The sequence below is a fragment of the Pygocentrus nattereri genome, chromosome 1, assembly GCF_015220715.1.
Source record: "Pygocentrus nattereri isolate fPygNat1 chromosome 1, fPygNat1.pri, whole genome shotgun sequence".
Taxonomy (NCBI): Eukaryota; Metazoa; Chordata; class Actinopteri; order Characiformes; family Serrasalmidae; genus Pygocentrus; species Pygocentrus nattereri.
In genome coordinates this window covers 56,314,835-56,329,721 of record NC_051211.1, presented here as the reverse complement: position 1 = coordinate 56,329,721, position 14,887 = coordinate 56,314,835, and the positions used below count along the sequence as shown (strand labels likewise).

Below are 14,887 nucleotides of genomic sequence, written 5' to 3'. Positions count from 1 at the left end.
CACATGGCATATTTTCTGAGTGAATTTGCGATCTTAGCGCCCTAGTTGAGCTGACCTCTGAAGGGGCGGGGCTTCTTATAGCAGCACTAAATTTAAATTTTCTATTAAGGAGAATTGCTACTCAATGTCATCTAGGTTTGTCAGACACTAGAGGGTGCTCCCAAGTGAGTGCAAAATCAGTGCATTACTGTGGAGCTTTTGTGCAAAATTGAAGTTTGTAAAACTGGTAATTTTCCCAGCAAAGTAAAAATAACACTGCTTTTACAATTTAAGAACTTTTGAACTGCATTTGCAGGACGTTACATAACAGTGCTTTACATTTACGACACTCGTGAGCGCAAACCGCTTCACTCACACAATGAGCTGATCAGGCAACCACTCAGCTCTCAGCAGCAGTAACACTAACCAATCAGCTCTCAGCAGCAGTAACGCTGACCAATCAGCTCTCAGTAGCAGTAACACTAACCAATCAGCTCTCAGCAGCAGTAACACTAACCAATCAGCTCTCAGTAGCAGTAACACTAACCAATCAGCTCTCAGTAGCAGTAACACTAACCAATCAGCTCTCAGTAGCAGTAACTCTAACCAATCAGATCTCAGTAGCAGTAACACTAACTAATCAGCTCTCAGTAGCAGTAACTCTAACCAATCAGCTCTCAGTAGCAGTAACACTAACCAATCAGCTCTCAGTAGCAGTAACACTAACCAATCAGCTCTCAGTAGCAGTAACACTAACCAATCAGCTCTCAGCAGCAGTAACACTGAGCACTCAGCTCTCAGCAGCAGTAACTCTAACCAATCAGCTCTCAGTAGCAGTAACACTGACCACTCAGCTCTCAGCAGCAGTAACACTAACCAATCAGCTCTCAGTAGCAGTAACACTGACCACTCAGCTCTCAGCAGCAGTAACACTAACCAATCAGCTATCAGTAGCAGTAAAGCTGACCAATCAGTTCTCCGCAGCAGTAACGCTGACCACTCAGTTCTCAGCAGCAGTAACGCTGACCAATCAGCTGTCAGCAGCAGTAACGCTGACCACTCAGCTCTCAGCAGCAGTAACGCTGACCAATCAGCTGTCAGTAGCAGTAACGCTGACCACTCAGCTCTCAGCAGCAGTAACGTTGACCAATCAGCTGTCAGTAGCAGTAACATTAACCAATCAGCTCTCAGTAGCGGTAACACTAACCAATCAGCTCTCAGTAGCGGTAACACTAACCAATCAGCTCTCAGTAGCAGTAACACTAACCAATCAGCTCTCAGTAGCAGTAACACTAACCAATCAGCTCTCAGTAGCAGCAACACTAACCAATCAGCTCTCAGTAGCAGTAACGCTAACCAATCAGCTCTCAGTAGCAGTAACGCTAACCAATCAGCTCTCAGTAGCAGTAACGCTAACCAATCAGCTCTCAGTAGCAGTAACGCTAACCAATCAGCTCTCAGTAGCAGTAACACTAACCAATCAGCTCTCAGTAGCGGTAACACTAACCAATCAGCTCTCAGTAGCAGTAACACTAACCAATCAGCTCTCAGTAGCAGTAACACTGAGCACTCAGCTCTCAGTAGCAGTAACCAATCAGCTCTCAGTAGCAGTAACACTGACCAATCAGCTCTCAGCAGCAGTAACGCTAACCAATCAGCTCTCAGTAGCAGTAACACTAACCAATCAGCTCTCAGTAGCAGTAACGCTGACCACTCAGTTCTCAGCAGCAGTAACGCTGACCAATCAGCTCTCAGCAGCAGTAACGCTGACCAATCAGCTCTCAGCAGCAGTAACGCTGACCAATCAGCTCTCCGCAGCAGTAACGCTGACCACTCAGTTCTCAGCAGCAGTAACGCTGACCAATCAGCTCTCAGCAGCAGTAACGCTGACCAATCAGCTCTCAGCAGCAGTAACGCTGACCAATCAGCTGTCAGTAGCAGTAACGCTAACCAATCAGCTCTCAGTAGCAGTAACGCTAACCAATCAGCTCTCAGTAGCAGTAACGCTAACCAATCAGCTCTCAGCAGCAGTAACGCTGACCAATCAGCTGTCAGTAGCAGTAACGCTAACCAATCAGCTCTCAGTAGCAGTAACGCTAATCAATCAGCTCTCAGTAGCAGTAACTCTAACCAATCAGCTCTCAGTAGCAGTAACGCTAACCAATCAGCTCTCAGTAGCAGTAACGCTAACCAATCAGCTCTCAGTAACAGTAACGCTAACCAATCAGCTCTCAGTAGCAGTAACACTAACCAATCAGCTCTCAGTAGCAGTAACACTAACCAATCAGCTCTCAGTAGCAGTAACTCTAACCAATCAGCTCTCAGTAGCAGTAACTCTAACCAATCAGCTCTCAGTAGCAGTAACTCTAACCAATCAGCTCTCAGTAGCAGTAACACTAACCAATCAGCTCTCAGTAGCAGTAACGCTGACCACTCAGTTCTCAGCAGCAGTAACTCTAACCAATCAGCTCTCAGCAGCAGTAACACTAACCAATCAGCTCTCAGTAGCAGTAACTCTAACCAATCAGCTCTCAGTAGCAGTAACACTAACCAATCAGCTCTCAGTAGCAGTAACACTAACCAATCAGCTCTCAGTAGCAGTAACTCTAACCAATCAGCTCTCAGTAGCAGTAACACTAACCAATCAGCTCTCAGTAGCAGTAACGCTGACCACTCAGTTCTCAGCAGCAGTAACACTAACCAATCAGCTCTCAGTAGCAGTAACGCTAACCAATCAGCTCTCAGTAGCAGTAACACTGACCAATCAGCTCTCAGTAGCAGTAACGCTGACCACTCAGTTCTCAGCAGCAGTAACACTAACCAATCAGCTCTCAGCAGCAGTAACGCTGACCACTCAGTTCTCAGCAGCAGTAACACTAACCAATCAGCTCTCAGTAGCAGTAACGCTAACCAATCAGCTGTCAGTAGCAGTAACGCTGACCACTCAGCTCTCAGCAGCAGTAACACTGACCAATCAGCTCTCAGTAGCAGTAACTCTAACCAATCAGCTCTCAGTAGCAGTAACGCTAACCAATCAGCTCTCAGTAGCAGTAACACTAACCAATCAGCTCTCAGTAGCAGTAACTCTAACCAATCAGCTCTCAGTAGCAGTAACGCTAACCAATCAGCTCTCAGTAGCAGTAACGCTAACCAATCAGCTCTCAGTAGCAGTAACACTAACCAATCAGCTCTCAGTAGCAGTAACACTGACCAATCAGCTGTCAGTAGCAGTAACTCTAACCAATCAGCTCTCAGTAGCAGTAACGCTAACCAATCAGCTCTCAGTAGCAGTAACGCTAACCAATCAGCTCTCAGTAGCAGTAACGCTAACCAATCAGCTCTCAGTAGCAGTAACACTAACCAATCAGCTCTCAGTAGCAGTAACTAACCAATCAGCACTCAGTAGCAGTAACACTAACCAATCAGCTCTCAGTAGCAGTAACGCTGACCACTCAGTTCTCAGCAGCAGTAACGCTAACCAATCAGCTGTCAGTAGCAGTAACGCTGACCAATCAGCTCTCAGTAGCAGTAACGCTGACCAATCAGCTCTCAGTAGCAGTAACTCTAACCAATCAGCTCTCAGTAGCAGTAACGCTAACCAATCAGCTCTCAGTAGCAGTAACACTAACCAATCAGCTCTCAGTAGCAGTAACTCTAACCAATCAGCTCTCAGTAGCAGTAACGCTAACCAATCAGCTCTCAGCAGCAGTAACACTGAGCACTCAGCTCTCAGCAGCAGTAACACTAACCAATCAGCTCTCAGTAGCGGTAACACTAACCAATCAGCTCTCAGTAGCAGTAACACTAACCAATCAGCTCTCAGTAGCAGTAACACTGAGCACTCAGCTCTCAGTAGCAGTAACCAATCAGCTCTCAGTAGCAGTAACACTGACCAATCAGCTCTCAGCAGCAGTAACGCTAACCAATCAGCTCTCAGTAGCAGTAACACTAACCAATCAGCTCTCAGTAGCAGTAACGCTGACCACTCAGTTCTCAGCAGCAGTAACGCTGACCAATCAGCTCTCAGCAGCAGTAACGCTGACCAATCAGCTCTCAGTAGCAGTAACACTAACCAATCAGCTCTCAGCAGCAGTAACGCTGACCAATCAGCTGTCAGTAGCAGTAACGCTAACCAATCAGCTCTCAGTAGCAGTAACGCTAATCAATCAGCTCTCAGTAGCAGTAACTCCAACCAATCAGCTCTCAGTAGCAGTAACGCTAACCAATCAGCTCTCAGTAGCAGTAACGCTAACCAATCAGCTCTCAGTAACAGTAACGCTAACCAATCAGCTCTCAGTAGCAGTAACACTAACCAATCAGCTCTCAGTAGCAGTAACACTAACCAATCAGCTCTCAGTAGCAGTAACTCTAACCAATCAGCTCTCAGTAGCAGTAACTCTAACCAATCAGCTCTCAGTAGCAGTAACTCTAACCAATCAGCTCTCAGTAGCAGTAACACTAACCAATCAGCTCTCAGTAGCAGTAACGCTGACCACTCAGTTCTCAGCAGCAGTAACTCTAACCAATCAGCTCTCAGCAGCAGTAACACTAACCAATCAGCTCTCAGTAGCAGTAACTCTAACCAATCAGCTCTCAGTAGCAGTAACACTAACCAATCAGCTCTCAGTAGCAGTAACACTAACCAATCAGCTCTCAGTAGCAGTAACTCTAACCAATCAGCTCTCAGTAGCAGTAACACTAACCAATCAGCTCTCAGTAGCAGTAACGCTGACCACTCAGTTCTCAGCAGCAGTAACACTAACCAATCAGCTCTCAGCAGCAGTAACGCTGACCACTCAGTTCTCAGCAGCAGTAACACTAACCAATCAGCTCTCAGTAGCAGTAACGCTAACCAATCAGCTGTCAGTAGCAGTAACGCTGACCACTCAGCTCTCAGCAGCAGTAACACTGACCAATCAGCTCTCAGTAGCAGTAACTCTAACCAATCAGCTCTCAGTAGCAGTAACGCTAACCAATCAGCTCTCAGTAGCAGTAACACTAACCAATCAGCTCTCAGTAGCAGTAACTCTAACCAATCAGCTCTCAGTAGCAGTAACGCTAACCAATCAGCTCTCAGTAGCAGTAACGCTAACCAATCAGCTCTCAGTAGCAGTAACACTAACCAATCAGCTCTCAGTAGCAGTAACACTGACCAATCAGCTGTCAGTAGCAGTAACTCTAACCAATCAGCTCTCAGTAGCAGTAACGCTAACCAATCAGCTCTCAGTAGCAGTAACGCTAACCAATCAGCTCTCAGTAGCAGTAACGCTAACCAATCAGCTCTCAGTAGCAGTAACACTAACCAATCAGCTCTCAGTAGCAGTAACTAACCAATCAGCACTCAGTAGCAGTAACACTAACCAATCAGCTCTCAGTAGCAGTAACGCTGACCACTCAGTTCTCAGCAGCAGTAACGCTAACCAATCAGCTGTCAGTAGCAGTAACGCTGACCAATCAGCTCTCAGTAGCAGTAACGCTGACCAATCAGCTCTCAGTAGCAGTAACTCTAACCAATCAGCTCTCAGTAGCAGTAACGCTAACCAATCAGCTCTCAGTAGCAGTAACACTAACCAATCAGCTCTCAGTAGCAGTAACTCTAACCAATCAGCTCTCAGTAGCAGTAACGCTAACCAATCAGCTCTCAGCAGCAGTAACACTGAGCACTCAGCTCTCAGCAGCAGTAACTCTAACCAATCAGCTCTCAGTAGCAGTAACTCTAACCAATCAGCTCTCAGTAGCAGTAACGCTAACCAATCAGCTCTCAGTAGCAGTAACACTAACCAATCAGCTCTCAGTAGCAGTAATACAGACCAATCAGCTCTCAGTAGCAGTAACACTAACCAATCAGCGTACAGTAGCAGTAACTCTAACCAATCAGCTCTCAGTAGCAGTAACGCTAACCAATCAGCTCTCAGTAGCAGTAACACTAACCAATCAGCTCTCAGTAGCAGTAACACTGACCAATCAGCTGTCAGTAGCAGTAACTCTAACCAATCAGCTCTCAGTAGCAGTAACGCTAACCAATCAGCTCTCAGTAGCAGTAACGCTAACCAATCAGCTCTCAGTAGCAGTAACGCTAACCAATCAGCTCTCAGTAGCAGTAACACTAACCAATCAGCTCTCAGTAGCAGTAACTCTAACCAATCAGCTCTCAGTAGCAGTAACACTGACCAATCAGCTCTCAGTAGCAGTAACACTAACCAATCAGCTCTCAGTAGCAGTAACTCTAACCAATCAGCACTCAGTAGCAGTAACACTAACCAATCAGCTCTCAGTAGCAGTAACACTAACCAATCAGCTCTCAGTAGCAGTAACACTGACCAATCAGCTGTCAGTAGCAGTAACGCTGTTTAGCTCCATTCTCTCTGATTAATTGATGACTTGCTTGTGAGCGCCATCTAGTGTCTGCAGTCCTGTTCCTGATTTAATGGGATAACATCTTTATGAGATTAAACCTGGCTACACACATCTAAACAGGTCCGAGCTGCTGACATCACGTCGACCATTGTTTAAACCAGGGTTTCTCAACCTGTGGGCTGTGAAGCTCTCTAGGGGTCCGTGGGCCTAAACCGGGGGGGGAGGCAGTAGTTTGTAGGGGGCTGGTAGAGTCGTGTAAACGAAGACACCGCCATCGCAGGCTAACGCCATCAGTTTGAGACGATGCAGCTGCCAGTCAGCCAGAGACGCTCTGTGTGGAACTATCAAACTTTTTCCTTCAATTCGCTCCACTTTGACGTGTGTGAAACAGATGAAACCCGTGGGTCTCGGTCCGCTTCCAACAGAACCCTGCTGAGTTCCCTGCTGGTGGGAACACGTTTTATGATGATACAAGTGAATCATCAGTAGAGCCGAGCCGGCTTTGCTCTCACATCGTTCCTGCACCTCGAGCCATAAGGTAAGTGCAAAGATCTGTATTTGATTTCTGGCCGAGCATCAGCGACCCGAGTAATCAAACTCAACTTGATAATCTAATGACAAAGAAGCCGAGATCAAGCAAGGTTCACTGCAGAGAAGCTGATCCAAAACCATGAGTGGAGTGAGGTTCGTTACAAATGAGGCGCTAAAACCCTCAAAACCGAAGAGACAAGTTGACACCAAACAGTTACTCCTGTGGGAAGAAGCCACAAGAGCACTTTCAGTGAAATCTCGATGGACTGCAGCTCCAAATCACAGCCCACATCTATATATACGCTACATTTCCAAAAGTTTTCACTCCCCCATCCAAATCACTGAATTCAGGTGTTCCAGTCACTTCCATGTCCACAGGTGTATGAAGCCGAGCCCCTCGGCCTGCAGACTGCTTCTACAGACATTAGTGAAAGAATGGGTCGCTCTCAGGAGCTCAGTGAATTCCAGCGTGGTGCCGTGATCGGACGCCACCTGTGCAGCAAGTCCAGTCGTGAAATTTCCTCACTACTAAATATTCCACAGTCCACTGTCAGTGGGATTATAACAAAGTGGAAGCGATTGGGAACGACAGCAGCTCAGCCACGAAGTGGTCGGCCACGTAAAATGACAGAGCGGTCAGCGGATGCTGAGGGGCATAGTGCGCAGAGGTCACCGACTTTCTGCAGAGTCCATCACTACAGACCTCCAAACTTCACGTGGCCTTCAGATCAGCTCAAGAACAGCGTAGAGAGCTTCATGGAATGGGTTTCCATGGACGAGCAGCTAGTTCCAGTGAAAGGAACTCTTAAAGCTTCACCACCAAGAGATTTTGGACAATTTCATGCTCCCAACTTTGTGGGAACAGTTTGGGGACGGCCCCTTCCTGCTCCAACATGACTGCGCACCAGTGCACAAAGCAGGTCCATAAAGACGTGGATGAGCCAGTTTGGTGTGGAAGAACTTGACTGGCCTGCACAGAGTCCTGACCTCAACCCCATAGAGCACCTTTGGGCTGAATTAGAGTGGAGACTGTGAGCCAGACCTTCTCGTCCAGCATCAGCGTCTGACCTCACAAATGTGCTTCTCTAAAAAAACTTTTTTTTTAACATAACTGCAAATTTTGGTTTCAGTGACTGAAAAGGGTCTGATCTTTTTTCAGGCTCCAATTCGCAGGTTTTCAGTTTTTTTTATTTATTTATTATTTTCTGCGGTGCCACATACAAATACTATTATAATAAAAACGAGAAACTTACAATCGGGAATCCTTTGTCCCGCTCCTGCCCAAAACTGAAATGTTTTTTTCCCGTTCCCGCAGTCCCGACAAGGCAAACAACAATTACTCTCTGTTAAATAACAGGTCAGTCGTGGTCAGCAGGCTCACTGTGAGTAACTTCACCAAACGCCCTCCATCACTGTTTAAACACTGAGCAGGAATTAAACCACAGAGCTGTTATTTTGGTGTTTTGCTGGGCAGCTGTGGCCGTCGGACTGAACGCTCCGCCATCTCGCCATCGAGAATCGGTGTGTTGTTCATGAGATCGGCTGCTTCACAGCTCTTTATAACCCCTTTGTTCATTTTAATTACTTTAATTACCATTTTATGTCGTTTATATCTGATTTGGTGATCATTCTACTTTATTTAGGCTGTTCATTAATTTGTGGGATTTCTCCTCAAGTGTCCTTTGTCCCACTCCCAACCGCAGGGGGCTGGCCTCCCACCTGCTCCCGTGCACAACACTGAAAATCAGTCCTGCATAAAGGCATGCCCAGCAGGAATCCTGCAGACCTCAAATACACACTTTATTAATTATGAAATTTCTGGCTCTTAAATGAAATCTGGCTATTAAATAAAAATCTAAAGCCTCCTGTGCTACACCGGCTTATGTTGGAAGGTTTAGGCTTGTCTCAATGTGGACAAGACCAAGACACTTGGTTTGGGAACTGCACTGCCATTGAGCGGAAAGCTCTGCAGAGGGTGGTGCGGACAGCCCAGCACATCACCGGGGTCCAGCTCCCAAACCTCCTGGATTTATACACCAGCCGCTGCCTGAGGAAGACCACTAACCCACCCAAGCCACTATCTGTTCTCACAGCTGCCGAGCGGGAGGAGGTACAGAAGCATAAAGTCCAGAACCAGCCGGTTCTGAGACGGTTTCCTCCCCCGGGCCGTCAGGTTGCTAAACAGCCCGTAGTGCTGTTGCATCGGTCTACAGGCCTGTCACCGCACGTCCGAGTCATCATCACGATTATCTCCAGACCTCAACAGACTCACTCTGATCTCACTGTAACTAGTCTAGCAAATCTATGCTTGCACATATAGATGGTCACCTTGCATAAACTGGAATATGTACATATTATATATTTCATAATTACAGTACTGTGCATAACTGGACACTGGAAATAATGCAATAGTGGTGTATATTAATGTTTTTATGCACTTCTCTACCTTATGCTTTTGTATATATATTTATATGTCTTTCTGTTTTTCTATCTTTCGTATGTATTTTTTTTATTTAAGTTCCACGAGGGGACTAGGGGGACTAGGGGACCCACCTAAGATTTTCACTCACCTTCACACCTGTCTACAGCTAGAAAACTGCTGAGCATAAACAAATGCATTGCTTCATCATTCATGGAGCAAAACGAACGACGTGAGACCGACTCTGTAACGTCAGCAGGTCTGTTTAGTGACTGTGTGAATTAGAGGTCTGCACTCCTGCAGGATTCCTGCTGGACGCGCCACTGCGCTGTGCGGGGGAGCGGGTGGGTAACCAGCCCACTGCAGGCAGGAGCGGGATGAAGCACACATGAAGAGAAACAAATTAATGAACAGCCTAAATAAAGTAAAATGATCACTAAATCACATATAAACTAAATCAACGATACAGTAAAACAGTTCAAATGAATGAAGTAAAAAGGTATAAAGAGCTGTGAAGCAGCCGATCGTGTGAACACACAGACGACGGAGCCTTCAGTCTGACAGCCACAGCTGCCCAGCAGAACATCAAGGCCCAGTCCCGTTTCACCCCTGAGCCCTACCCGTTTCCCCCGTTCTCATGTAGGGGTGGGGGTCCTGATTCTGGTTGAGATAGAGGGGTGGGGTGAAGTGTTGGGGCTACATGATCCTCCAAACGGAGGTTTTTCAGAGACTCCAGAGAGATATGAGAAAAAGAGAGAAACCGGCGAGACGGAGAACAAGAGACCAGAGAAACCCACAAATGTGGGAATTTCCTCTGTTAAAATCACAGTAATCCCTGTCTGATCTCAGTTTAATGGGGTTTCAGTGGATTTTGGTCGTTTTTCTTCATAACGAGCAGAAAAATCACTAATAGCATGCTAACGTCTCGGTAGCTAGCTAGCTAACTTTCCCGTTCCACCTTAAATAGTCCAGCAGTTCTGACGCCTGAAGCTCCAGAATGTACCTGCTGCTCCATTTAAGGTGGAACGGAAAAATTCAAACAAGAATCTGGAGAATCTCCGACTTCAGCTTCACATCACTGAAGAATTAGGGGGGGTGATAATAAATAACTGCCCCCCTCTTTGAAAGCGTCTGACCCCTAAATGTAACTAAAGCCCAGCAGTGAGGAGCTGAACTTTCCCCTCCTCTGCTGTCCCTGCAGACGGGCAGGGTCGCCTACAGAGCGGCGCTAGTAGCTGATAATGAAGTGATGCTCTGTTAATTCGTCACTCGAAAACAAAGGGATAGGGGTAAAAATGAGAAACGGGACTGGGCGCAAAAGCAACGGCTCTGTGGTTTAATTCCTGCTCGGTGTTAAAATGGTGATTAATGCCGTTTGGTGAAGTTACTCACAGTGAGCCTGATGACCACGACTGACCTGTTATTTCCGAGAATAACGTGACTGTGAATATGTGGATATTGGACGCAAGTTTGCCTTGATGGATGATTCTGGTCTGTGGCTCTACTTCACTCACATGCTCCGTTTACAAACATCCAGTGTTTTACACCAAAATCCACTTAACCACTTACGAAATCCAGTCGAATTACACTCACTTTGCAATGAGACGTGTAGTCAGTGTTGTTTAAATACTGACGACATCCACAATATGCTCAGAAAAGCATAGTGGGACATAATTTACCACGATAACAATAAAATACCGACAAACTGCCCACCCCAGCGCCGTGTTTGACGCTTCCATGGGTCGTGATGCATCAATCACTGAGATATATTACTATTCAGAACCACCAGAGAACCTACACGAGTCTTCTGGATTTACATTTACATTCGCGGCATTTGGCTGACGCTCTTATCCAGTGTGACTTACAATTGGATCATCTTACACAGGGAGGTGGAGGTGGTGTTGGGAGTCTTGCCCAAGGACTCTTATTGGTATAGTGTAGGGTGGTTACCCAGACGGGGCACTGAACCCCAGTCTACAGCGCAGAAGGCACAGGTGTGACCCACTACACTATACAAAAGGTTTATATGTTGATGATGGTCAAATAAAACCAAGTCTAGAAATAAAAACTTTAATTGGGCACTATTTTCCCTTATAACACCCTACATGCATCTCTCCCCCATTAATGGACTTAAAATGCATTGCAGCCCAAATGTTTCTCTCAAAACTATCACAGAACAAGTGTTTTTACATGCCCTCAATAATCTGATAACTGCAGAAAATCAGACTGTGTCAATAATCCGATCAAAGTGTTTACAAGCTCTTGGATAATCAGATAACGGGGAAACTCTGGGACTACGAGTCAGACAGTGATTGGATTTCTGCTTTACAAACTCACAGAAGAAGACGCAGCGTAAACGTTAAGGTAAAACTCAAACTTCATGCTAAAATGAAAACATCATCTTGAAGATGAAGAATATTTAAATACTTTATTTTATAAAAGCATGTATTTGGTTTCAGCGTCGCTCCAAAAGTTGCTCGCTTATTTCCGGTACCGCCGTCTGTTTTCGCTCATGCTCAGGCTCAGAAATCGAAAGAAATCAGAGTAAGAGTTCCCACACACTGAGAAATCTGAGTACTGAACCAAAATCCTGCTCTTTTTATCAGATTTATGGACCTTACTCTGATCTAAGAAATCTGAGTATGCTGGTTAAATGACCATTTGCCTCATCACTTAACTGTAGAAGTCTGATTATGATCAGATTACTGAGTGCATGTAAACGCAGTCACTGTCTCGGTCATCAGGCAGTGAATCCAGAACCAGTTCATGTAGGAACTTTCTGTGAGGAGCTTTTAGAGGGACGTCTGGTTCCCATCACCACCACTGTGAACAGCTCTGACTCGGTGAGTTTATCTAGAACAGAGCGTTTCACATCAAACCTCTCTGAGCGACTCTGTTTAGTCTGCATTTAATTAAGTAGAAACTTTGAAAAACTGGTGGACTTTCTCGTTAAGGCTAAAGACGAGGTTCACATCTTTTCTGCATCGTTCATCGTTCCATCATACGCAGGGGGAGAAGGTAAATGCAATCACTCTGAGAAGTAAGAGAAGCACACAGCTCTCTGGAGTGAGGAGGTAAAATCCTTAGCGACAACAGAAAGACCTCAAACTGTGGATCCGCAGGGAAGAAGTGCTCGCACGGTTCAGCGTTGGTTGTTTCGTTCAGTTCTTAGCAGTGGGGTGAAATCTTTATGGCTCACCTACTGCGGTCTAGTGAAGGCCGGTTAGCACGGAGACTTAATAAGGACAGGATGGAGAGGATGAGACAGAGAGAGAGAGAAAGAGAGAGAGAGAGGGAACAGACTACAAGTCCACACAGCACAAAGAACCAGAGCACCGCAAGACACTAGCATCTCTAGGGAAAAAGATCAGCTATGTGAGGGAAGGTTGAGGAGGCAGTGAGGAAGTGCTTACTTTTTCATCCAGCATCGCACTAATCAGTTGGATTCGTTTTCCCAAAGTCTTGTTTACACTCACTGAGCACTTCAATAGATACACCTACACTGTCTCTACACTCACTGTCCACTGTATCAGCTCCACTGACCACATGGTCTCAACTCTGTAGTTCTACAGTTACAGACTGTAGTCCATCTGTTTCTCTGATACTCTGTTACCCTGTTCTTCAGTGGTCAGGACCCCCATGGACCCTCACAGAGCAGGTACTGTTTGGGTGGTGGGTCATTCTCAGCACTGCAGTAACACTGACATGGTGGTGGTGTGTTAGTGTGTGTTGTGCTGGTGCGAGTGGATCAGGCACAGCAGTGCTGCTGGAGTTTTTAAACAGTTCAGTGTCGCTGCTGGACTGAGAACCAAAAATATCCAGCCAGCAGCGTCCGGTGGGCAGCGTCCGGTGGGCAGCACCCTGTGGGCAGCGTCCTGTGGGCAGCATCCTGTGGGCAGCGTCCTGTGGGCAGCGTCCTGTGACCACTGATGAAGGACTAGAGGATGACCAACACAAACTGTGCAGCAGCAGATGAGCTGTCGTCTCTGACTTTACATCTACAAGGTGGACCGACAAGGTAGGAGTGCCTAATAGAGTGGACAGTGAGTGGACACAGTGTTTAAAACTCCAGCAGCACTGCTGTGTCTGATCCACTCAGACCAGCACAACACACACTAACACACCACCACCACGTCAGTGTTACTGCAGTGCTGAGAATGACCCACCACCCAAACAGTACCTGCTCTGTGAGGGTCCATGGGGGTCCTGACCACTGAAGAACAGGGTAACAGAGTATCAGAGAAACAGATGGACTACAGTCTGTAACTGTAGAACTACTGAGTGAAACTATACGGTCAGTGGAGCTGATAAAGTGGACAGTGAGCGTAGAAACAAGGAAGAGGCATCTAATAAAGTGGCTACTGAGTGTACACCTTCAGCATAATATTTAATAAAATCTCTACAGACCGTCTTTCTTTGATTTTATAATTTCTTTAAATTAATAATTAAAAAAATAATTTCTTCTTCATCTAAACACCATTGTGGGTAGAGCTGGGCGTCATGGCAAAAATGTAACATCACAATACTTTCAACTTTCATGACACACAACGTCACAACAGATACACAAACATTACTCACACAAAACTGCAATTCATCTAGAACGTGCAAACTTTGCGGTCTGAGGCTGCTTAGCTCAGCCTGGCAGCCTGGTGCCTTCTCCTCTCAAGGTCTTTGAACCGGCTCGTTTCATGAGCTGCATGAGTGCGAAACGTGATTTTACTCATATTTTTCCCAAGACCTGGTTTCCAATGTCAAACTTGATGCTGTGTTATGACATTTCACCTAAAAAACTGACATAAAACCAAAAAGAAAAAAATGAGAAAAAATGAAATGAATTTTAATCCGTTTAGTCACTGCCGTAAAAGCACAGTCTAATTTTTAAGGATGAAAAAACAAACGTGCATATAAACTGACAGACTGCAGCGCTGCATAAACTCCTCCATGCTTTATGGGTAATACAAAAACAGCCTGACCAATCAGAGCTGCCTTGTCGGCGCTGCAGCCCAAGCAAACGCAAACACATCGCTGCTGTGGGAAGAAAACCTTGCATCTCCATTTTTGTCGTTTTCCAGTTTTTGCCACTATTTAAACAAACCTGTTGTCCTTTACATTATGTGTACATTTCATGAAGAACAGATCAAAAGAAACGGCTCAAAATGACTCGGAAAGACATCTGGTTCCACTGACTTACATGTAAAATAAAGTATGTTTTTTCCTTCTCCTGTAAAGTTACCATTTTAGAGATACAAGGTTTTCCTCCAACAACAGCGATGTATCAAGTTGGCTCCTGAATAGCTCTTCTTACTGGTTGCGCTGACTACAACAAGGTGGGGGCTTTAAGAAAGAGCCTTGAAACTCCCCCACTGCTATACAGACGTAGCTTTGGAATCGCTTGTTATACAGCTTCAGCTCCTGTATGAGGCGGTGGAACTCCTGGTGTCGTAAACTCGACGTTTAGCCACAGGGAAATGATGAATTCATCGTTCTTGGTACTCAAACAATACATTTCTTCTTCCTCTTCCGTCTTTATCCCACATTTTCAGAGCGTTTGAATAAAAAAGGCTTCAGATTTGGTGTGAGCGCCAAGCACATCGAATTTTA

The 14,887-nt window shown here is 45.8% G+C and overlaps 1 protein-coding gene across 2 annotated transcripts in view; it reads right to left on the bottom strand.

Moving 5' to 3' along the window:
* Window positions 1–14,887, bottom strand: part of ints13 (integrator complex subunit 13) — a 45,157-nt gene that overhangs the window by 19,450 nt on the left and 10,820 nt on the right. The window lies entirely within an intron of this gene.